General features: G+C 41.5%; 1 pseudogene; it reads right to left on the bottom strand.

Moving 5' to 3' along the window:
- LOC144260123 (ethanolaminephosphotransferase 1-like) overlaps positions 1 to 23,403 on the bottom strand; it is a 50,358-nt pseudogene that overhangs the window by 4,585 nt on the left and 22,370 nt on the right.

Genomic DNA, 23,403 nt, shown 5'->3' with positions numbered 1-23,403 from the left:
TTTTTTTAAAGCCTTGTTTTTCCAGTTAGATGCTAAAATATTGGGAACTGCCTGTCTCTTAGAGCTTCCCATTAGAGGCTTTTCTTTTTTCTTCTTGTTTTTCCCCCCAGGAGGCCCTTGCTTTACCTACCTAGTCTGACATTGCATGGTTTTGAGGTCAAGTTGAAAGCAGGCTTGAAGTCAAAAGTGTCTAGTGGACAAATAAATATGTTGTGAAAGGAATGAGACATGCAAGATACTGGCAGGTAGAGAAAAGTGGGCAGCAATCTGTGGTCTTTAGGGCAGATAATGAAAACCCAGTGTATCAGAATCTCAGGGTGAACCTCTATTGCTATGACAACTATTACTTAGTCTCTGAAGGGAATATGTATAAAAGGTACCAACGGAGAGGAGGAAAAAAGATGGCTTTTTTTGCTTTTGAAATGTTAGTGGTTCAATTACTATTTATTTACACATTTTAATTGCTGTAACCCTCTAATTCAGCAGTAATTATCTCAGTAAGACAGGATCTTGAAATACATACTATACTGATTAGCTGCAATAAATTGCAGCATAACAAGGAACTTGTGGGTCACCTTGTTGTTTTCCCCTTAAAAGTATCTTGACACTATTGTTCTTCATTGGTTGAGATGCTTATTTAATATTTGCCTACTGCCCGTCAGATTTCCCTCACTGGCAGGAAATCCGTATTTTTCACTTAAGAACATACACAGCTCTCTTAGAAATGTAAATGGAATGACAAATTCATACAATTGCGCTTGTACCCTTGACAAATGAGGCACCCCTCACATGGCAGAGTGCAGTCTCCAAGATGGAGCTTATTCAGTTGTGACTGCCAAGCATATTTTTAAAAGGGTATTTGAACATGAGCACTATCCATGAATATCCATTCCTGGTTTTACAAAATAAATGTTTAGAGGCCTCCAATAAGACCTCATGGCTTCCATCCTGAACTGACAGGATTTCACATCTCCTGTAATGCAGGAAACTTCCGTTTCTGTACATGTTAAATTTGGTGGTACTGTATGCCAAACTAACCTATTCTTGTATACTGTAGTAATAAATACTTAATTACAATGAGCATAGTACTGATTGATATTCACTTTTATAGTGAAACTGTGTCCTGGAAATTATACCAGAAGCGTTGTTCAAAATATGCGGTAAAATGTGCATCTTCCTGTAAAACAACTAAAATATATTTACCTGTGGAGGAACAATTATACTGAAAAGGTGTACACAGATATAATGACAGGTTTCAAAGTAGCAGCCGTGTTAGTCTGTATCCGCAAAAAGAAAAGGAGGACTTGTGGCACCTTAGAGACTAACAAATTTGAGGGCATAAGTCACAAGTCCTCCTTTTCTTTTTACAGATATAATGGTTCCAACATCTCAGTGCATTTGCAGCTCTCTGTATGAAGTTAATTGTTCACTTCCTATAATTCTCAAAAAATCTTTTCATCCTTATATATTGAGTTGCATTATTTACTTAAGTAAACTTATATATTTGGAGTTATACAATATCTTTTGCAGGTTGAGGCATATGGATTCGATATGTTTCCAAAACTTAGTGCCATGCATGAAGCCCAGTTATTTAGGGTTTGTCCTGGGGCAGGCAAATTTTTCAACACAAGGCCCTGATTTAGCAAAACATGTGCTTAAGTCCCATTGAAATCAAGCGCTGTTGTGAATCAAGGCCTAACCCTTGATTTCAGTGAGAGCTTGAATATTAAGAATTATGTTCAGTTTTGTTGTATGGTATTCCATATTGCTTCTTCACAAAGATTTATTTTCCATCTACATTAGATGAAGAAAGAGGGTGCTAAGGCACAATGAACAAGTAATGTAAGAGAAATTCAGAGGACCATCGCAAGGCATCACTTATGCCCTCAAAATATTACTTATACTATAGTACTTGTGGTGGTGGTCTAAACTGGGGAGTACCCGATTAATCGAGGAGTACCCAATTATACCTACATGTTGGAGGATATCTGGTATGTTTCATGAAATAAAGACAGCAATGTTCATAAAGCCCTGGAAAAGAGACCTTAAAAATTTTACACTAATCTGGAATAAATATCCAAAAACCTGTACTAACACTGCTGAAAGCGTTAACTTTTCAGGCAATTGGTGTAGTATATTTTTATAAACGAGGGTGTAATGTGGACACGCTATTTAGACACTTAATTCCAGTGGCACAAGAGGAGTGAAAGTGATTCTGGTGAGTTTTTTTAACTAATGTTGCTCTTTTCTTTCTTTTAGACACATCAAGTAAAAGAACAATTTAATTCTACTCCTAGAATAGTGTCTCTAAATATAAACTGTAGTCACAAAAATACTTACAATAACATTTGAGAAGACAACACCAGCCATCCATAAAAATAGCCTGGTTTGTTTTGCTAATGTATCACACGGTGATAAAATCACCCAGATAGTAAGAAGCGCAAACAGCAGCACAGGAGATACCAGAGGTAGAAGTCCTTCATACAAAGAATCTTTCTTCAATGTTTTCTTTGTGTGCTCTGCAAATAAAGAAAACTATCGATTTTATGGAGTGAGATATACGTTATCTAATCTACCTCTCCCCAATAATTTCAAAACTCTAGCTTGAACAAGGTCTATGAAGCTTAACAGTTCATCTCTCAAATATTATTACCACTGTGCAAATGTTTTAGAAAGTTAAACATTTTAAGAGATCCTAGGATACCTATGCAATTCTTCATACTTGGCTAAAATTAGATTGTTTTATTCATATTAGGTAGTCTTTGCTCAGCTTCCCCTATTCGTCACTGTCTAGCAATAAAACACAAACCTCACGCCAAGTGATTTGCAGTAGCTGTGTCTTTTGCAATTCTCCAATTTCACAGAAATCCACATGCTGTGCAACTATTTATTTAGATGATGAAACTTTTTTATTTAGAGGCTGCTGAAATGTTTTCATCCATTATACATCATACTTAATGCTGGCACATTATTATTTGCTTAGTTTTAGATATGTTTCCGCTAAATGATTGTTGCGGCATCACCCAAATGCTATTGTAATGTGGAATCAATTTTAAGTAGTAAAATATAACAAAATTAATGTTTGTTTTTTCTTGATTGTTGATCTTTTATAGTACTTTTAAAGGCAGTAAAGAACTGATGGTCTGTCAGAGGAAAGGATAAATGTAAGATAAACAGTGATTGCGCCTGTACCAATCTCCTTACTAACGCAAAACTCCCATAAAGCATATCAGTGGGATTTTGGATCACTAAAGATTATATGATTTGGGTCATTGATTTATACTTATGATTTAAATCAGGGGTGGCCAGCCTGTGGCTCCGGAGCCACATGCGGCTCTTCAGAAGTTAATATGCAGCTCCTTGTACAGGGACCGACTCCAGGGCTGGAGCTACAGGTGCCAACTTTCCAGTGTGCTGGGGAATGCTCACTGCTCAACCCCTGGCTCTGCCGCAGGCCCTTCCCACGTCCTCCCCTGAGCCTGCCATACCCTCGCTCCTCCCCCACCACCCCCCTCCCCGAGCCTCCTGCATGCCACAAAATAGCGGGGAGGTAGGGGGAGGCGCTGATTGGTGGGGCTGCTGGTGGGCGGGAGGCACTGGGGGGAGGGGAACTGATGCGGGGCTGCTGACGTATTACTGTGGCTCTTTGGCAATGTACAGTGGTAAATTCTGGCTCCTTCTCAGGCTCAGATTGGCCACCCCTGATTTAAAAGAACAACTTTAGGTACAGTATATACTGCAAAACGCACAACTACTTGATGTGTGTGTGTGTGTGTGTGTGTAATCAGTGCTCACCAACCACTCGATCGCGGTCGACTGGTCAATCCTGGAGCCTCTGCCACTCAATCGCGTTCTCCGGCCGCTAAAAGTCCGGCGGCGCAGCAGCAGGTTGCCTGCCTGCCCTGGCTCCATGCTGCTCCCAGCAAACGGCTGGCATGTCTCTGCAGCCCCTGGGGGGCAGGACGAGGACAAGTGGCTCTGCACACTGCTGCTGCCCCAACCCCTATTGGCTGCGAACTGCAGCCAATGGGAGCTGTGGGGGAGGCGCTTGAGGACCTGGGGCAGGGTGGGGGCAGAGGGTCTCCACCCCCTCCTACACACAAACTCCCTCCCAGAGCTTGCACCTCCTGCACCCCAACCCACTACTGCAGGCTCAGCCTGGAGCCTCCTCCCACACTCTGAACCCCTTGGCCCCAGCCCAGAGCCTGCACCCCCACCACCACCATCCCAGCCCTGGTGAAAGTGAGTGAGGGTGGGAGAGAGTGAGCAACAGGGGGAAGGGGGAATGGAGTGAGCAGGGCAGGGCCTTGGGGAAGAAGCGGGATAGATCCTGGCTTGATCTTAAATTCAAAAAGTGATCCTGTGTGTAAAAAGGTTGGAGACCGCTGATATACGAGGGCTGTTGATTAATCGCAATTAACTCACACGATTAACTAAAAAAAATTAATCACATATATATTACACTGTTAAACAATAGAATACCACATTAAAATGTATGTATTTATAGTTGCGCTCTCACAATAAAGAGATTGCATTACAGTAGTCGTATGAGGTGAATTGAAAAATACGATTTCTTTTGTTTATCATTTTTACAGTGCAAATATTTGTAATAAAAATAATATAATGTGAGCACTGTACACTTTGTATTCTGTGTTGTAATTGAAATCAATCAATTGAAAATGTGGAAAACATCCAAAATATTTATATAAATAGTATTCTATTCTTGTTTAACACCACTCAATTAATTGCAATTAATTTTAATGGTTTGATAGCCCTAATACATACAAAAGAATGAATCAGGTCTCCTGAAATTTTTTGTTGTTTTAAAAACAAAAAATAACCCATGCTGATAAAATACCTGCTGATGTTCAGAGTAGCAGGGTGGGGAGAAAAGAGGGCAAGTTTACCAGAAAACCTGAATTTTTAATGACCAAAGCTTCTGAGCATGACCACTAGAATCCAATAAATCAGACCTTGCTGGATGTTTAGAACTACTGTACTTTTCTGTTCAGAGTAGTGACATAAAACAGCAGCAGGCCTGAGAGAAGCCCTGCCAAATGATTACATAAGAGGGAAAATGCTAAGCAAAACAAAGTGCTGAGAATGACAAGAAAGAAAATAAAGAATATTCGCTAATCAGAAGAAATACTAATTCTATCAGGTCTCTGGCACTTTTCAGGGCCAGTAAACCCACATTATGCGTTGGTTGCAGGCCCATTTTTGGGATGACACAGGAGACATCTCTGGTGGGAATATGCTGCAGGAGGCACAATCTCTCTTGGAGTACCCTAGCATGCAGGTGAAGAGCAGAAATTGCCCCATTTCTTTGGATGGTGTAACCTACTCCAGCAGCTCAGCAAGCTGGTGGGCAAAGGGATTGGGATATGTCCATTCCTCTTCTTGGCTTCCTTGGGCTCTGTCTTTGTAAAGCACTTTGAGATCCACAACACAAAAATGCTGTGTAAGTGCTAGGTATTATTTTATATTCTATCTAAATTTAAAACTTTATAATATTTATATTGCACTAATGCCTAGAGGCCTCAACCAGGTTGTACTTAGCATTATATATGCATGTAAATAAATGACTGTCCTTGCTCCAAGGATGTAACAGATGGATGAAATATAAACAAGCAATATAAGGCAGAGGGCAGAACAGAATAATTAAAATAGGCTATTTGAGCATATGCTAGCTGTGCATACAATTTCATAGGTATAATGCACCAACCATTAGAAATAATCACAACTTGCCACCTGCCTAGCCATTATCTGACGGTAGTTTCCTATATGCTTCCTGGCAGAGCTGAGTTTTAAAGAGGGATTGAAAGAGGATAAGATGTATTGAGTGTAAGGTACTCAACAACAATAATTTACCTTCAGTGGCCAATAACATTTGGAGAAAATCATGGAGCACATTTGACTGCAAATAAAACACAGTATTATTAACCAACAGCATACATCTGTTTAATTTGCCTGTTGAAGAATCGGAGTTATAAAGAGGAACTGGGTTAGACTGTGGGCGGGGGGCAGGAAACGCTTCCTAGAGCTTCTCCCATTGTCATAGGTACTCCACCTCAGCAAGGGGCAGTAGGTAAGTTGATGGAAGAGCCTTTGCATTGAGATAGCGCTGTCTACACTCGGGGTTAGGTCGATGCAACTACATCACTCAGGACTGAGTGACATAGTTATACTGACATAGGCTTGGTCTACACTACAAACCTAAGTCTCTGGAGGCCTGAAAGTGACAGGAAAACACAAAGAGTTATAAACATGAAAAAGAAGCCAATGTTACAGATTGTTTTTCTGTAGTCAAGTTTTCACACAGTACATCTGTGGACCAGTTGCCGACTGAAAGAAACATAGCTTTTTCATATGTTACATTTATTTCTCTTGTGAGGACAGCATAAAATGCAATGATTTAAGTAGGATGGTATGACACTTATGTTAATGCACTTACTTATGAATGTTGTACAGCGTCTGCAGAACTGAAAGAAATATACTGCAGCCTGGAAAGAAACAAGATTCATATATGATGTTTTATGGACATGCTGCATTGATGGCATCAAATCTTTACTGACGTGGTAACTGAACTGTTCTGCCTTGTTATGAGAGAATTCTCTACTGGGTGTGTAAACTGAGGTCAAAGGCTGATTGCAGCTGTATAATTATCACTATTAGCCCATATATATTTTATTAAGTGATGCTGCTGCAAATGGTTAACCATTTCGATTCCTGCATTTTGTAAGACGAGTAGTAGAAGCTTTTAAGAGACATTCTGAGCAGAGTGTGTTGTAATGGTGTTACTAAAAGATTGCATCACAGTTCAGTAATTATTTGTTCTATAGTAGCACCTAGTGGCTTCAACTGCGATCAAGGCCCCATTTTGGTAGGTGCTGTATGTTCACATAATAGACAGATCTTCAACAAAGAACTTGCAGCTGGAATCGATAATTAACCACAAACACAGAAGTCAAATTATTTATAAATGAATGTGCTTTTAGGAAAATGGTAGGTTGGCAATTTAATATACAAAGATTCTATTTATAATATAATTGTATATTCCATTTTAACAATGATTTATTTTCACTACTGTCATTATTTGACTGACTGTCATTTTGATATTCACTTTAAAAACACAGCAGCAGCTTTAAAAAAACTTTTTTCTTCTTTGAGACTGAGTTAACTGGCAAAGGAATAGGGATTCCCTTGTATAAACTAGGCCAGCAGCTCTGTGTTTATTGTATTACCATAGTGCCTAGGAGCCCTAGCCATGATCAGTACCCCACTGTGCTAGGTGCTGTACAAACAGCGAACAAAAGGACTGTCCCTGTGCAAAAAGTTTACAACCTAAATATGAGACAACAGATGGAAACAGACAGATCAGGGTGTACAAGGAAACAGTGAGACAATACTGGTCAGAATGATGGGCAGTGGATATATGCGGTACTCCTGTGATCTTCTGTGGCGTAAGTTTTTTCCTTTGTGTTGGTCTATGTAGTATTTTCCTTTCTGACTACCTATCAGGTGTTTTCCAGCTGGTTGATTTGTTGCTTGAAGTCCCCATAGGATGGCCTCTGCCTCCGTTTCATTATTATCTGGCTGGACAATTGTCATAATGTCTGTGTTTTAAAATTGTGCAAGACTAATAGTTTGTTACGAGGTAGAATTGCACCCTCTGGTGATATAAACTTTGAGTTTGTAAGTTTAAACTTCCGAAAATCTTAATTATAAAAAAGTACCCAACTGGTTTCACAGTATTAGCGTTTTGTAACAATTTTTGTAAAAACAAGGAAATTCAGGATGCAGGGTCCTCTATTTGTAGAGGATGTGCAAACAACAAATTTAGGATAGTATACATTGGGGTTACCATAGCACAGCAGGGTTTCTTGTCTCCTCAAGAGATTTTGGCTTTCACCTGTCAGTCATTTGTCCCCATTATAGAACTACCAAAGTCTTTGGCACAATTTGGGATGATTGGCAACTCCAACAAAGGAAAACTAGAATAGCAGGGATATTGGAGTCAGGATAAAGTTGTATTAAGGAATACTGCTCTAGCTCCATGGAGACTAGTCAGTATAGCCTATATGTTCTTTAATAAGTAGAACCGTCAACCTTCAACCATCTTCTAAAAGGAGAAAAAAGAAAAGAATAGTTCAGCTTGTAATTTTCTTGGGGTGGTGGGTTTTTTGGGGGGTTAGCCCTCATCTGCCTCTCCTCCCCTACCCTTACAAAAAAAATCCGTCCTCTCTATCAAACAGCTGGAGGACTTGCAGTTTGAAGAAACATCCCAAGTATTTTGTCAATATACTTATATATATTCTCAAGCTTACTGCTCTCAGAATTGTCTGTTTAATGTGCATTTGCAGCTAGCTATGTTTTCTATTAAGCAAGGAGGGCTAGTTCAATAAAATCTTGAGTTACGTACAGCAGTCCTACCATCTGCATCACATTAGAGCAGACATGAGACAAAACACTGACTCTTAAGGTTAAATCTAAATTTCCTGTTTCAATCCTGAAGTTTGATTTGTTAGAAGAAAAGCAACCAAGAAGAACAGAAATAGAGACCAGCGCTAGAAATAGAATTTAAAGACCATTAGTTCCCAGCTATTTGTTATCTTTATGAAGTGTCAATTTAGGTAGAAATAACACACGGACCACAAATGATAATCTTACTAGTTAAAATTCCATCTCCAAGAGGAGACAGATACACCAAATACATCCTTCACCCAAATAAACTTTTACCCAATGTAATCTTTTCTGAGGGTGGGGATTTGAGTGTATGGGGGAGGGGGTAGTTTTTATGAAGTTGCCCAATTTCTTCAGCACATTGCTTCCACTGTCTTTTTAGCTGAGGAGGCCTGGCTAGGGGTTGTCGTTGGAACTCATCAAGACTGTTTTTTAATTAGCGTTAAGAAATCCCTTCTGCCCAGCAACTGAATAGCTGCTTCTACATCATTCTCAGTCCCTGCTGATTCAGGGAGCGGAAGGCACAGAGTGAGGCTCTAACCCAATCACAATTGCTTGGCCTTTGAGCCATCCTGACTCCTGTCCAAGCAGTGATTTTTGAAATTCCCTAAAATCACACATTCTGCAAATATTACCTGTGTTGATTGAAATCTCATACTTGGGATATTAGGAGACATTCTCTCAATAGAAATCATTCAGTCTAAAAAATATCTAACTTCAAAAAATCGGAACATGAAGTAATGCAAAATGTGAGTGTGAATAGGAAAGCTGTGCACTTCTACAACGACTTCATTCTGAGGATCTAAAAACATTATACAACCTATGAACAGAACTGGTCAAGCTTTTGTTTACACAAAAATCCTTACCACTTCTCAACCCACTCTGTTCCTGAGCTCTATCTCAAAACACCACTGTGAGAAATTATCCCTATTTTATAGTGGGGAAATTGTGCCACAGCTAGGTGACACAGAGTAACGTAGGGAAATCCAGTGGCAAGATGGGAATAGAACCCCCAAGTCAGCAGCAAGATCATCCAACCCTCTTTTAGACACATAAAATAGGCAGTTAAAATGCATTTGTATCTGTAACCATCTCTGTCATGTCAGGAAATACTAAAATGATCCACTAAAGGACAAAGGCACATTAGGAACAAAGACACTTTTTGAATTTCCAAAGCTATTTTTGAGATCTACATTTTTCATTATCAAAGAGCCAGCTGCAATAGCAATTCTGACACCTCAAATTCTTGTTTAGGGCTTTTGAATTCAATCCTTATCCTAACACAAAAAAGTGTTAGTTACTTACGTGAATATTTCTATAGCAGACGTTGCCATAGCATAGTACACCTTATGGAAAATTAAAAACAAATATCTGTCATCTTAAAGAATGACTTAATCAAATCACTGACCCACTTTGCGCCCTATATAAGCCTCTCGCCTTTGTCTAATGGTAATTAAGTAACACTTATTTAAAGAGCCTTAGGCCATTACCAGAAGATCACCAAACTCCTCCAGATTGTGAGAACAAGTTCGGCAATAAGACCCTGCCGCTCTACACTGTTGCTGTCATTTTTAAGCCACTGTTGTACTTCAAACCAATGCCATTCTTTCAGATAAATTTTGGTTTCCAAAAACTTTCCATCTGAGAAGGGGAAACTTCCCCCATTTTGGCGGGGCGGGGGCAGGGGGAGAAGGGAGACAGGGAGTAGAGCTGGGCAATCCTTTGCAGAAGGCAGAAGCTAAGGCTTTGTCTACACTACGCACCTTTCAGTGACACAGCTGTGCCGCTACAGCCATGCTGCTAAAAGGTGTGCAGTGTTGCTGCTGTGTGTCGGCGGGAGAGAGCTCTCCCACCGCCAAAAAACTTCCACCCCCAACGAGCGGCTGTAGCTTAGTCAGCAGGAGAGCGCTCCTGCTGACAAAGCCCTGGTCACACCGGCGCTTTTCGTTGACAAAACTTTTGTTTTCTGGGTGTGTGATTTTTTTAACACCTCTGAACGACAAAAGTTTTGTCAAAAAGAAAAGGAGGACTTGTGGCACCTTAGAGACTCACCAATTTATCTGAGCATAAGCTTTCGTGAGCTACAGCTCACTTGATGCTGTAGCTCACGAAAGCTTATGCTCAAATAAATTTGTTAGTCTCTAAGGTGCCACAAGTCCTCCTTTTCTTTTTGCCGATACAGACTAACACGGCTGCTACTCTGAAAACTTTTGTCATTCAGTTGCCAGCGTAGACAAAGCCAAAGAGTTAATTTTGACTGAACTGAGTCCTTAAATGCTTGGCAGTTTAGTAGCATTTCAACCTGCATCACTAATATTATGGAAACCAATTCTCAGCAGCCCTAAGGTTACAGCTATACTGCAGAAAACAAAACATCAGCGACTCTCAGAGCACAGATCAACTGACTCAGGCTTGAGGGGCTTGTGCTATCGGGCTAAAAAGAGCAGTGTAGATGTTCCCACTGGGGCTGGAGTCTGGGCTCTGAAACCCCGCAAGGGAAGAGGGTCTCAGAGTCCAGGCTCCAGCCCACAGCAATAGCAGCAGTCTACGCTGCTATTTCCAGCTCGGTAGCATGAGTCCCATTCAGTTGCCCCAGGCTCCGAGACTCACTGCCACAGGGTTGGTTTGTTTGCAGTGTAGATGTGCCATAACTGACCCATCTCATCACCACACTATTTTCCCTTTCAACCTCTAGACTGATAACCTTATATTCAATGACTGCTGAAGAGTCAACTGTAAAAATGATTCATTTACACCTAGCACCTGGAAAAATTACTTAGCAATGTTTGGCATCTCAGAGCCTAGAAAACCCCTCCCCACTCCATATTCCACATTTTAGAGCAGTGAGACTGTTGGGAAAAAATTTCACTGCATAGAATGTTTAATATACCCTTGTTAAACTTTTAACTTTCAGAGGCACTGGTAGCTGGAGAAGTGGCTGTTTATAGAACAGGACTGATTCTCACTGTTATGCATTTCTGGAGAAAGGAACTTTTTTGTTTTCATTTAATTTCTAATTCCACTGATTGGCGGGGCAAACAGATTATTACATAGTCAGCGAGAAGCTGTTGAATTGGAATTCATTTGCAAATTTGATACAATTAATTTAGGCTTGAATAGAGACTGGGAGTGGCTAAGTCATTATGCAAGGTAACCTATTTCCCCTTAAGAAAAGGAGTACTTGTGGCACCTTAGAGACTAACCAATTTATTTGAGCATGAGCTTTCGTGAGCTACAGCTCACTTTACTCTGAAACCTATTTCCCCTTGTTTTTTCCTACCTCCCCCCCCCCCCCCAGACATTCTTGTTAAACCCTGGATTTATGCTGGAAATGGCCCACCTTGATTATCATACACATTGTAAGGAGAGTGGTCACTTTAGATAAGCTATTACCAGCAGGAGAATGGGTTTGTTTGTGGGGGGGGAGGGGTGAGAAAACCTGGATTTGTGCTGGAAATGGCCCAACTTGATTATCATACACATTGTAAGGAGAGTGATCACTTTAGATAAGCTATTAGCAGCAGGAGAGTGGGGTGGGAGGAGGTATTTTTTCATGCTTTGTGTGTATATAAAAAGATCTTCTACACTTTCCACAGTATGCATCCGATGAAGTGAGCTGTAGCTCACGAAAGCTTATGTTCAAATAAATTGGTTAGTCTCTAAGGTGCCACAAGTACTCCTTTTCTTTCTCCTCCCTCAGTTACCATTTGAAATGCATTTACTTTGACTATGCAAGAGATCTGAGTTCTCACTCCTGAAGCGGACAAAAGCTGGGAGCATTCTAGAGGCAGTGGCAGAGAGAACACATTGCCTCACTCTACAGCAATCGCTCTAGCTGCACCAAAGAGGAGAATCAGTGGACTCTGAAGGGAGGCATATCCAGTTCTCTCTGGCCAAAAGAAATCTGAATGTTCACTATGATGCAGAACATTTAAGTGGGTTAGACTATGGGGAATGAATGCTCTATATAGACTACACTCAGAAAAGGCCTTTGAAAAATAAGGCAAAGGATTACAATTACAAGTCATTTACTTGTACTTTAAAGTTGATAAAGAGAAAACAATCTTTTCTAAACCAAGGGAAATATGAAACTCTAAATAAAATTGTTTTCCATGGTGTTATGTTATGGCCATTCTCACTTTTGCAACATTGATATTTAAGTAGTCTATTTTGCTACTGATGTCCTGGATCATGGATAAATTCTAATGCTAACATAAGTTCTGTGCACCCCCAGTGATCAGCACAAGGCCCTGAGAGTTGGGACAGCTTGGTTAAATTCCTACCTCTGCCCTATGACTCTGTGACCTTGAGTAGGACACTAAAGCCAACATTTTCAAACCAAAATGCCTAAAAAATAGTCTCCTAAATCCTATTAAACAAAAGTGGCCTGCTTTTCAGATGCAAAGCAGTTACAGTGCCTACTGATTTCAGAGCAGAGTCTCTTCTTACTTTCTGTTGTAAAGTACCTAGTACAAAAGGACTCTGATATTCACTGGGACCTGCAAGTTGTACCGTTATACAGCCAGTAATACAAAAACATCATAACTGTTAAAGTTGAAAGGCACCAAATTTAAAACTAATGAGCAGAATGATGTTTTACATAATTTGAAACTAATCTGTGGAACTCATTGCCACAAGACAACATTGAGTTCAAAAATTAAGTAGGATGCACATTTTTTTGATAAGAGGATTTTCCTGCTGACAAATGGGGTTTCAATGAAAATGAATTTTTTGCAGGGAAAATGTCATGGGGGTGAGGGGAGTAAAGACAAGAAATTTCAAAGCAAAATTAACATTTGAAGTGAGCTGTAGCTCACGAAAGCTTATGCTCAAATAAATTGGTTAGTCTCTAAGGTGCCACAAGTACTCCTTTTCTTTTTGCGAATACAGACAAACACGGCTGTTACTCTGAAACCCGTCATTTACACTTTAGTTTCATACCTAATTGCCTTTTCTATTGTCTTTCTGTTTTTAAAAAACAAAAATGCAATGTTTCAATTTACAGTTTTTAGATTTTTCAGGTTTAATCATTCTCCTTTTTTACTTTCCTCCTCTCCTCACCCCGCCCCAGCCACCCTTTCTTTGTCCACTGGAATAAGGAGCACAAAGGTCAAAAAAATTGAGAGAATGTGGCAGGGGAAACATCCTCTTCCTCTCTGCCCCCCTTGTAAGAATTAAAACAAAAGCAGAACAACCCCACATTTTCTCAGTGAAAGAAAATATCCTTTTTTTTCTTCTAACACCTTTTTTCCCCAGCTCAGAAAAGTGTGAAAAATGTTTTTAGAAAGTGTGAAAAAATACTTTCATTTGTTTAAACTTTTTTTAAAGTTTTCATACTTTTCCAGTCAGCAGTGTGCCCTTGTTGCCAAGAAGGCCAATGGCATTTTTGGGATGTATAAGTAGGGGCATAGCGAGCAGATCGAGGGATGTGATCGTCCCCCTCTATTCGACATTGGTGAGGCCTCATCTGAAGTACTGTGTCCAGTCTTGGGCCCCACACTACAAGAAGGATGTGGATAAATTGGAGAGAGTCCAGCGAAGGGCAACAAAAATGATTAGGGGTCTGGAACACATGACTTATGAGGAGAAGTTGAGGGAACTGGGATTGTTTAGTCTGCAGAAGAGAAGAATGAGGGGGGATTTGATAGCTGCTTTCAACTACCTGAGAGGTGGTTCCAGAGAGGATGGTTCTAGACTATTCTCAGTGGTAGAAGAGGCCAGGACAAGGAGTAATGGTCTCAAGTTGCAGTGGGGGAGGTTTAGATTGGATATTAGGAAAAACTTTTTCACTAGGAGGGTGGTGAAACACTGGAATGCGTTACCTAGGGAGGTGGTAGAATGTCCTTCCTTGGAAGTTTTTAAGGTCAGGCTTGACAAAGCCCTGGCTGGAATGATTTAATTGGGGATTGGTCCTGCTTTGAGCAGGAGGTTGGACTAGATGACCTCCTGAGGTCCCTTCCAACCCTGATATTCTATGATTCTATGATTCCAGTTGAAAAACACATTTTAAAGTGAGGAAGTATCATCTTCCCCATATCCCACTCATCCTTTTTTACATTTTTCCACATTTTTCCATTGTGGGGAAAAAAACCATAACTGTGAGGGGGGAGACCCAAAAATATAAAACCTGAAATGAAACAAAAATTTAAAATAGGATTTTAAAAAGTCAGTGAAAGATCATAAAAGCGCTGAACAATTTTTTGTCTGAAATTTTGGAGAGGGAGGGAAATACTTTTTGCAACTAACTCTAGGTTAGATATGTAAATGGCTAATGAGTACCTCCACAGTTATGTTATGTTAGAATAATTTTTTAGAAGAGAGCTAAACCCTCAGGCTTCTGGGCATAAACCAACCACTAAGTGACAGAGGATAGGAAGAAATGTTCTCTATGGGTAGGTTATTGCATGATTGTCCACTTACAGGGATTCATGCACTTGCCTCTGGAGCATATGGTACAGGCCACAGTTAAGAAACAAGCTACTAGACTAGGTATGGCCCTGGGCTGATCCTGTATGATAGCTCCTGTTTGGTAAGGTTTAAATGTCATGCCTTGGGGTCATCCCTATTTATTAATTATTATTGTTTATGTATTTATTATCAAACCAACATATAGCAATGGCTGAGAGCACCTCCAAAAATGGAAACTTATTTTTACAAAATCAATGTAAATTCCAGTATAACACACCACAGAAAAAATTAACACCTTTTTTTTCTACAAACATTAACCCCACTTATAGGAGAGAGTGCATGGCCCAGACCTCAGCCAGCTTTTACATCTCATTTTTCAGTTGGGACTTGGTCCTGCATTATTGAAGCCAATGGATGCTTTGCCATTGATTTCAGTGGGCACAAGATCGGGCAGTTAGGGTGGGTTTCACAACAGGACTGAGGTATTGCAATGCTGAGCATCACGGCACCTTACTTTTAGGTGTCTAAAAAATCTGGGAACAACACTGCGACCCACAAAGCCAAGTTATACACCTAGGTTCTCCATACAATGAACGGGGAGGGACAGGCACCTAAGAATGCAATCCACAAAAGCCAGCATACTAGTTGGGGAGCCACCTAAGCTAGTTAATGGGAGATGCGGATGAGAGGGATGTGTCCTAAGCCCTGCCCCTCTCTCAGAGGTGGGCATGTAAGCTCTGGCTGAAGAAAGACAGCTAGCTTTGCTTAGCAATCCATGAAAAGGAACCTACTGCCAAATGGCGCCTAAGGCATTTATTGTGAGAATGAGTTTGGCACCCGCCTTGCTCCACACAAAATGGTACAGGGAGGGTGTGTCCACCTTTTAACTTCTAGCCTAGTGGTTAGAGCACTTGCCTGGGATATGAGAGCCAAGTCCAATTCTCCTCTCTGTGCCAGGAGCGGGGAGGGAGGGAGGATTTGAACAGGGGTTTCCTATGGAGAGTTCTACTGGCTACTGAGCTATGGGACATTCTGATGAGAGCTCCCTCAGTCTCTCCTATTGAAGCTGTTCCATAATGGATAAATAAGAGAGTTTGAAGCAGGAGAATTGGAGCAGACGTGTCTCACCTGCCAGGTGGGGCCCTAACCATTGGATTACAGCCTCATTCACACTCTTCCTCTCTCTGAACCTATTACTTCCACTGTGGATAAATACTTAAATAGTCATTGGGCCAGAAAGAGGGAGTAAGTGCATGGGAATGACCCTGTAGGCCATTAGTTAGGGCACCCACCTAGGAGGTGGGAGACCCTGGGTCCAGTCCCCTTGCGGCAGTCACTTTTTCATTATTTATCCACAGACAACTGCTTCAGCGGGAGAAACTGAGGGCATCCCCTCATCAGAATATCAGTGGTGAGTGAACTCTCCTAAGAGGTGGAAGACCCCATTTCTCCCACTTCTGGCGGAGAGGGGGAAATTGAACCTGGGTCTCCAACTACCCAGGTGAGTGTTCTAACCCTGGTCTAAAAGTTATAAGGTAGACATCTCCTCCTACAGCTAGATTTAGAATTGGACTTGATCCAGTTGGCAGCCTCTGAAGACTCCTTCCAGATCAGGCCCCACACACAACTTAAGTGGCTGAATGCCTCTCCTCCCCTGGCTCTCAGATTGCTTTGGGGCTTAGGTGGGAGATAGGTGTCCAGATGCCTAAAGAGAGTGAGCAGTGCACATGCTCAGAGACAGAAACTTCGATTCTGAGGGAACTTTTACGCTAAAAAACTTAGGCACCGAATGGGTTTAGGTGCCCACAGTGTTCAGTTGAAGTTTTGTGGATCGCAGTAGAGCCAAACAGGGACTTAGGCACCTAAGTCTGGGATTAGGTGCCTAAATCAATTTGTGGATCCCATCTTTACTGGCCAATCCCAAAGGTCTGAAACATGCAACAATGCTTGGATTATAGAACAGCCTTTCTATTGTGCACTTAGAGCTGCACTGATGAAATACAAGGAACCCACTGTAAGTTCTAATGGCACCTCAAGCACAAGAACAATTTTCTAACTTCTGATTTTGATTAGTATTGTGAGGTGTGGGGAAAGGAAAGCATTTCTTTCTGTGCATTCAAAAGTGATTTTTTTTGCTTGCAAGTGAGCAAAAACTTTATGGCAGCTTTTTGGATTCATTTAAGGTACCAAATTCACTTGGGAAATAATTGTGTGAAAAGACATGTTTTTCTAAAAATGTTCACATCAATATCTGCCCTCTAGTATTATGCTTTTTTATTTTTTTTTTGCAGGGGGGTCTGGACCAGTTATGACACACCCTGTCCCAGTGTGACCCTATGGGAGATTCTACTGAGCCAGAGTGTTGAGGGGCAATTGTGATTAATCCTCACGGGGCTTTCAGGGTATCATCTGAGAGGGCCTTGCTGAGTTGAGGTAATTAGGTACAGCTGAGGCTACTTAGTGTCTGAACTTTTAAAAGGGACTGGGCTTCTCTCATACTACGTTAGAAAAGGTGTTTGCTGTCTGGATGTCAAGACAGGGAGCTCTTTAGACAGAAGAGCTACCCTGTTTATTTTGTTTGGTGTGTATCTGAGAGTTTGCTTTGTGGCTTAAGGATTTGAGCTTCATGATGAAAATGTGGCCAGGGCCCATGAAAGTTTTCTGGGTGTGTTCACTTGGTAGCAGAAGAAATACTGTAAAATACTCTGGAGTGGTTTCTCTGCTTAACCTGGGATTCCAGTGAGATTTCTGTCCAGTGTATCTGACCCTGGACTTCCTAGATGCATTCAGAGCATGCAAGGTGATTCACAGGAAAGTAAGGAAGACTGTCCTAGCCCTGCAGATCTAACACTCGGTTTTGCTGTTGTTTTTGTAATCTTAAACACACTCAGTCCTGGTAATGAGAGAACATGAGCCTCACTCGGTAAAACTACAACATCTATTGAGAATGTGTTAAGAGTGAAGTTCACCATTAGGGACGCCAATTGTTGAAAATCCATTAGAGACATTTGCAAACCTTACTCTTGCTCTTCTAAATTGATGGTCCAAAAGCTTGACAGCCCAGCAGCTCTGCTTCTGTACTGGGGTGAGGAAGGGGAGAGAGAATGAAACTGCATTCAGATACTTTGCCAAGTGTTGACCAAGCAGATACAAGCTCATTGTTAAAGTGCCAACAGTGATTAATAAAAGCCACCAAATGGTTAAGTGATGCCCCATTAAGATTTAATTAGGGGCCTTGGAAACAAACTCACAAAATGTCAGTGTCCTGTTTGTTTTTCTATTTATAAGTGCTCATGAAAGGGACTGAATTGCAAGAGAGTGGATTCTCTGATTTTATTTTTATATATATGAAATCAGTTCCACAGAATGTGCTTGCCATTCAGGCTTCCCCCACTATCAACTAATCTGGTGAAACAACCTCTGTGTGAGAAGGTAGGTTAGTCTTCATCTTTTCAGCCCTTAGTGTATCTGAGACTGTCACCATTTTTAGGAATCCTGGCACAGAGCAAAATGAATATGGTGCTACAGATCTCAGACTACCATTGCAAACTGAACTGAACCTACTCATTGCACATAAGCTGATGAACAGTTATCAAACGGTGACCACTTCTGGTCTCTATTACTGAACCCAGATTCAAACTTGTGACACAAAGACTAAATGCTTTCTAGCCCAAAGTCAATTCCAAGGACTCTCTCATCTGCCCTCTCTTGCTTTGTGAATGTAACTGAAGAGTCCCTAAAAACAAACTTGAAGACTGATTTCAATAAAGTTACAAGGGACTGTGAAAACAGTAATAACTGGGCCAATTAATATAGTTCATTTGGGGGGTTTTCTCATAGTTAAAAACAGTCATATATATATTCTAGCTATGAAATCTGTCCCACTAAGGGCATTGTAACTCCTGTGTGACAGATTTTAAAGGCCTCCCTGGGCTCTTAGATATATGTAAACTACCCAAGACAATGATGGAAAGAACATTCAGTTCTCTTGCTTCAAGAATCCATTCACATGACCCTTGCCTGACTAGCATGCAATATATAAACAGAGCCTAATAACTCTTAAGTGATATTATTAAGCTTTTCTTTGAGGTGGTTTTTGGTTGAGAGAGAGTAAAGAGAGGCTGCTTGCTTCTGGGGATTTTAAAGCTTTAACAAGCCTCCCTTCCACAAATCTTCTTAATATGTTGAACAGTGTGAACTAAAGCTTCATCCGTGGCTTGTCAAGCCGAAGGAAGGTCATTATTTTTCTCCTTAAACTGGTTGTCACGTGCCTTAAAGACAGGCACAAAAGAAGATAGGTACTTGGTAAAGGAAGACTGCACTCAGTGGACTAGTTCAGGATTGCATATCACACCACCACATAGCCAACTTCTGCACAAGCTGGCATTGATCTTCTCAGAGTGCCTATGGTGCTCTGACTTGTGCACAAATCACTCCATATCTCCCTATTTCCCCACTTCCAGCCACCAGATGGCATTTTAAGCTCATTCCCTCATAAAATGAGTTGACAAATTCATGAGATATTACTGTGGCGTGTTCTATTTCACATTTTTTTTCTCCAAAGAGCTCAAAAATGGGCATACTGTGGACCTGAAATACAAAGGATTATACAATTTTGGCTGCTGTCATAAGATTTTACATTGAGGGTAAAACAAGAGAGGAAACAAAAACACATCCTTGTACACATTCCTTCTAAAAATTATGCCTAAGTACAGGGTCACTCGAATAGTTCTACTTCTTTATAATCTGTGAATTCCTGGAAGGTACAATAGAAGCTGAAGATAGTACCTTTTAATGGTTTGTAAGTGGGGGTGGGAGACGGAGAGTGTGTGTGAATTTAATAGGCACAATTAAATTATCTCCTCAAACACATTTGTACAGCTTCTAGGGAAGTCAATGGGTGATAAAAACACATACCCAAGAGCTTAATTTGGCTCAAAGAGTGCAAATGTTTCTTAAGAATTATTTCCATACTGGATGTGTTAAATAGCGTATAAGACCAACTTCTCCTTTTCCTGTCTTTTCTCTTCCTAATTAAATTCATTACAAATAAAAATCTAATACATCAGGATATTCAAAATGTGCATGTTAATTTCTTAACATTCCAACTAAATCCTGGATGATATTTCAGACACATTCCTGATTTCATGTTATTGAAAACTCATTATTTTAATCTGTTAAAAGATAAAACTACTTCTGTTCTCTTTCCAGTTGTAATTCTGTCTGTTTCCTGGCTTAGGAAATTTTCAGTGCTTATATCAGAATCTAGAAATAAAAGTGATTACATCAGATAGGAAGTAATGCTAAACATTAGTTAGTAGGAGTAGCAACATTTTAGCATTTCTGTTCTACAAATACTTTCTAAATACAAGTTTAAAAACTGAATAGCCTGCTCGTCAGGTTTACAGTTTTGTCTCCTAACATTATTTAAACAGTAAAAGCCTTCATTCTTTCCACCACATCACTTTGTACCAATGGTATCTAAGGCCCAAATTCTCAAAGCTAGTTAGGATTTGAACGTCAGTTGAAATCAATAGAAGTTAAGAGATTAAATACCTTTGAGGATCTTGTCCTAAGAACCTATTGTATTATGGATTAAAAGGCTCAAACTCATACTAATAAATACACATACATACAAATTCCATGTCTCTCTCCTCCCCCACCACCCCAATAATGAAAGCAATCTTACTTGTGTGACATTAACTACATCTGAATCTTTGGAAACCTGTCAACCAAGCAGCAAAAGGAATTAGACCCCCTGATTGAAGTCAGGTTCTTCTGTTTCTCAGTTGTGAGTTAGTGAGCATCAGAAAGTATGAACGTGAGGAGGAAACATTTCTCCAATCGTTTCCATTTCTCAGTGGGAGATTCTCTAAATCACTACAATATTGATCTTAATAAATCACTCTGTAAATACATCTCTTTCAGTGGCAGATAACAAATATCGTAGGAAGAAAAAAACATTATAAAGAAAAAGAAGTAAATAAGCTAGGAAAAACCATTTAGATTTTCACAGCTCTGGAGATTTACCTATCAGCAAGATTACTAATATATCGGTAATGTAATAACCAAATAGGAAAGTCTTGTGCCAAACTTCTACCCCAAACAGCAGCAATCACCAGACACATTGCTATTAATGTCTATAGAAAAAGGATAAAGCTGTTTTAATCTTCCACTTATAAAGGCAAATTTAAATGCATAAAATTTCACTCACCCTAATCGAGCATAAGCTCCAGGGTCCAAATATGCTGGTTTCCACCTCTTCCCTCCCCACACAATAGGGACTAATCCTGCAACCCAACTCAATACTTGGAGGTAGAGGAGCAAAGTTCCAATACAGCCAACAAAATGACTTTAAGAATAAGCTGTACAAGATGCAAGCTGCAATCCTGGTAATGTGTGCATCTTCCTCTTCTCAGTACTAGTCCAGAAACTGCAACTCCCCAATCTCTTCATACAGCCAGGTCTCATAGGTATCAATGGACCTAGATTCAGATTTTCAAATCTGGTTACTGTAATTATTTTCTGTCTCTTTAATCTAGGGGTGGACAAACGTTTTGGTCTGAGGACCGCATCTGGCTATGGAAATTGTATGGTGGGCAATGAATGCTCACGAAATTGGGAGTTGGGATGCAGGAGGGGGTGAGGGCTCTGGCTGCAGGTGCGGGCTCTGGGGTGGGGCCAGAAATGAGGAGTTCAGAGTGCGGGAGGGCGCTCCGGGCTGGGGCAGGGGGTTGAGATATGGGAAGGGGTGAGGGCTCTGGCTGGAGGTGCGGGCTCTGGGGTGGGGCCAGGGATGCGGGGTTTGGGGTGTAGGAGGGGGCTGCAGGCTGGGGGTGGAGAAGAGGGGTTTGGAGTATAGGAGGGGGCTCTGGGCTGAAGCAGGGGGTTGGGGTATGGGAGGGGGTACAGGCTCTGGGCTGGGGATGCGGGTTCCAGGGTGGAGCCAGAAATGAGGGGTTCAGGGTAGGCGGGGGGCTCCAGGCTGGAGCAGGGGATTGGAGTCTGGGGGAGAGTGCTCTGGGCTGGGACCAAGGGGTTCGGAGGGTGGGAGGAGGATCAGGGCTGGAGCAGGAGGTTGGGGTACGGGAAGAAGAAGTCTACGGGGTGTAGACTCCAGGCAGCATTTACCGCAAGCAGCTCCTGGAAGCAGCGCCATGTCCCCCCTCCAGCTCCTACGTGGAGGCGCGGCGCCAGCCAGGCGTCTCTATGCACTGCCCCATCCGTAGGCACTGCCCCATACACAGGCACCACCCCTGTAGCTCCCATTGGCCACAGTTCCCGGCCAATGGGAGCTACAGAGCCGGCACTTGGGGCTGGGGCAGAGTGTGAAGCTCCCTGGCTGCCCCTACACATATGAGCTGGAGGGGGGACGTGCCGCTACTTCCAGGATCCGCATGGAGTGGGGCAAGCCCCCAACCCTGCTCCTCAGCAGAAGCTTGAGGGCCGGATTAAAAGGTCTGATGGGCCAGACGCGGTCCGTGGGCCATAGTTTGCCCACCCCTGGTTTCCAACCCATTTTTTCCCCCTAAACAGAATAAAGCAAAGTACTTTTAAGGGAAAAAATAGCTGACATTAATTTCTTATTAAAACAAAATGGAAAAAAATGAAAAAATAGAACTCATCTTTTTTGTAAAGATTCTTAGTTTGGCTAAGAGACGCTAACACTATTCATTATTGGTAGGCCCTACCAACTTCATGGTCCATTTTAGTCAACGTCATGGTCAGAGGATTTTTTAAATAATAAATTTCATGATTTCAGCTATTTAAATCTGAAATTTCACGGTGCTGTAATTGTAGGGGTCCTGACCCCGCAAAAAAAATTGCGGGGGGGGGGGCGCGGCTGCAAGGTTATTGTAGTGGGGTTGTGGTACTGCTACCCTTACTTCTGCGCTGCTGTCTATAGAGCTGGGCCCTCAGTCAGCAGCCGCCACTTTCTGGCTCCCCAACTCTGAAGGCAGCAGCGCAGAAGTAAAGGTGGCATGGTCTGGTATTGCCACCCTTACTTCTGCGCTGCTGCTGGCAGGGCGCTGCCTCCAGAGCTGAGCGCCTGGCCAACAGCCGCTGCCCTCCAGCCGCCCAGCTCTGATGGCAATGCAGGGAAGTAAGGGTGGCAATACTGTGAACCCCCCCGCCCTCCCGCAACTCACTTTTGGGTCAGGACCCCCAATTTGAGAAACGCTGGTCTCCCCTGTAAAATCTGTATAGTCTAGGGTAAAAGCACATAAAAGACCAGATTTCATGAGGGGAGACCAGATTTCATGGTCCATGACGCATTTTTTACGGCCGAGAATTTGGTAGTGCCCTAATTATAGGATAGACGAGGAAGCAAGCAGGCAACTTTATTAAAAATAAAAGGAGTAACCACTTAATTCATTAGGCACTGCATTGAAAACTTTACCCTATGTGGGTTAGGTTACTCTAGTTATAACAGTGATGTACCTGTAATTTGGATATTCTGATTAAAGTTAATTTGGTGGCATCGTTAAAAACATTCTTGTTGCGGTAGCTCTATTTTATTTCACATTGTAG

The sequence above is a fragment of the Eretmochelys imbricata genome, chromosome 2 (assembly GCF_965152235.1).
Source record: "Eretmochelys imbricata isolate rEreImb1 chromosome 2, rEreImb1.hap1, whole genome shotgun sequence".
NCBI lineage: Eukaryota > Metazoa > Chordata > Testudines > Cheloniidae > Eretmochelys > Eretmochelys imbricata.
This window is presented reverse-complemented; position numbering and strand designations above follow the sequence as displayed.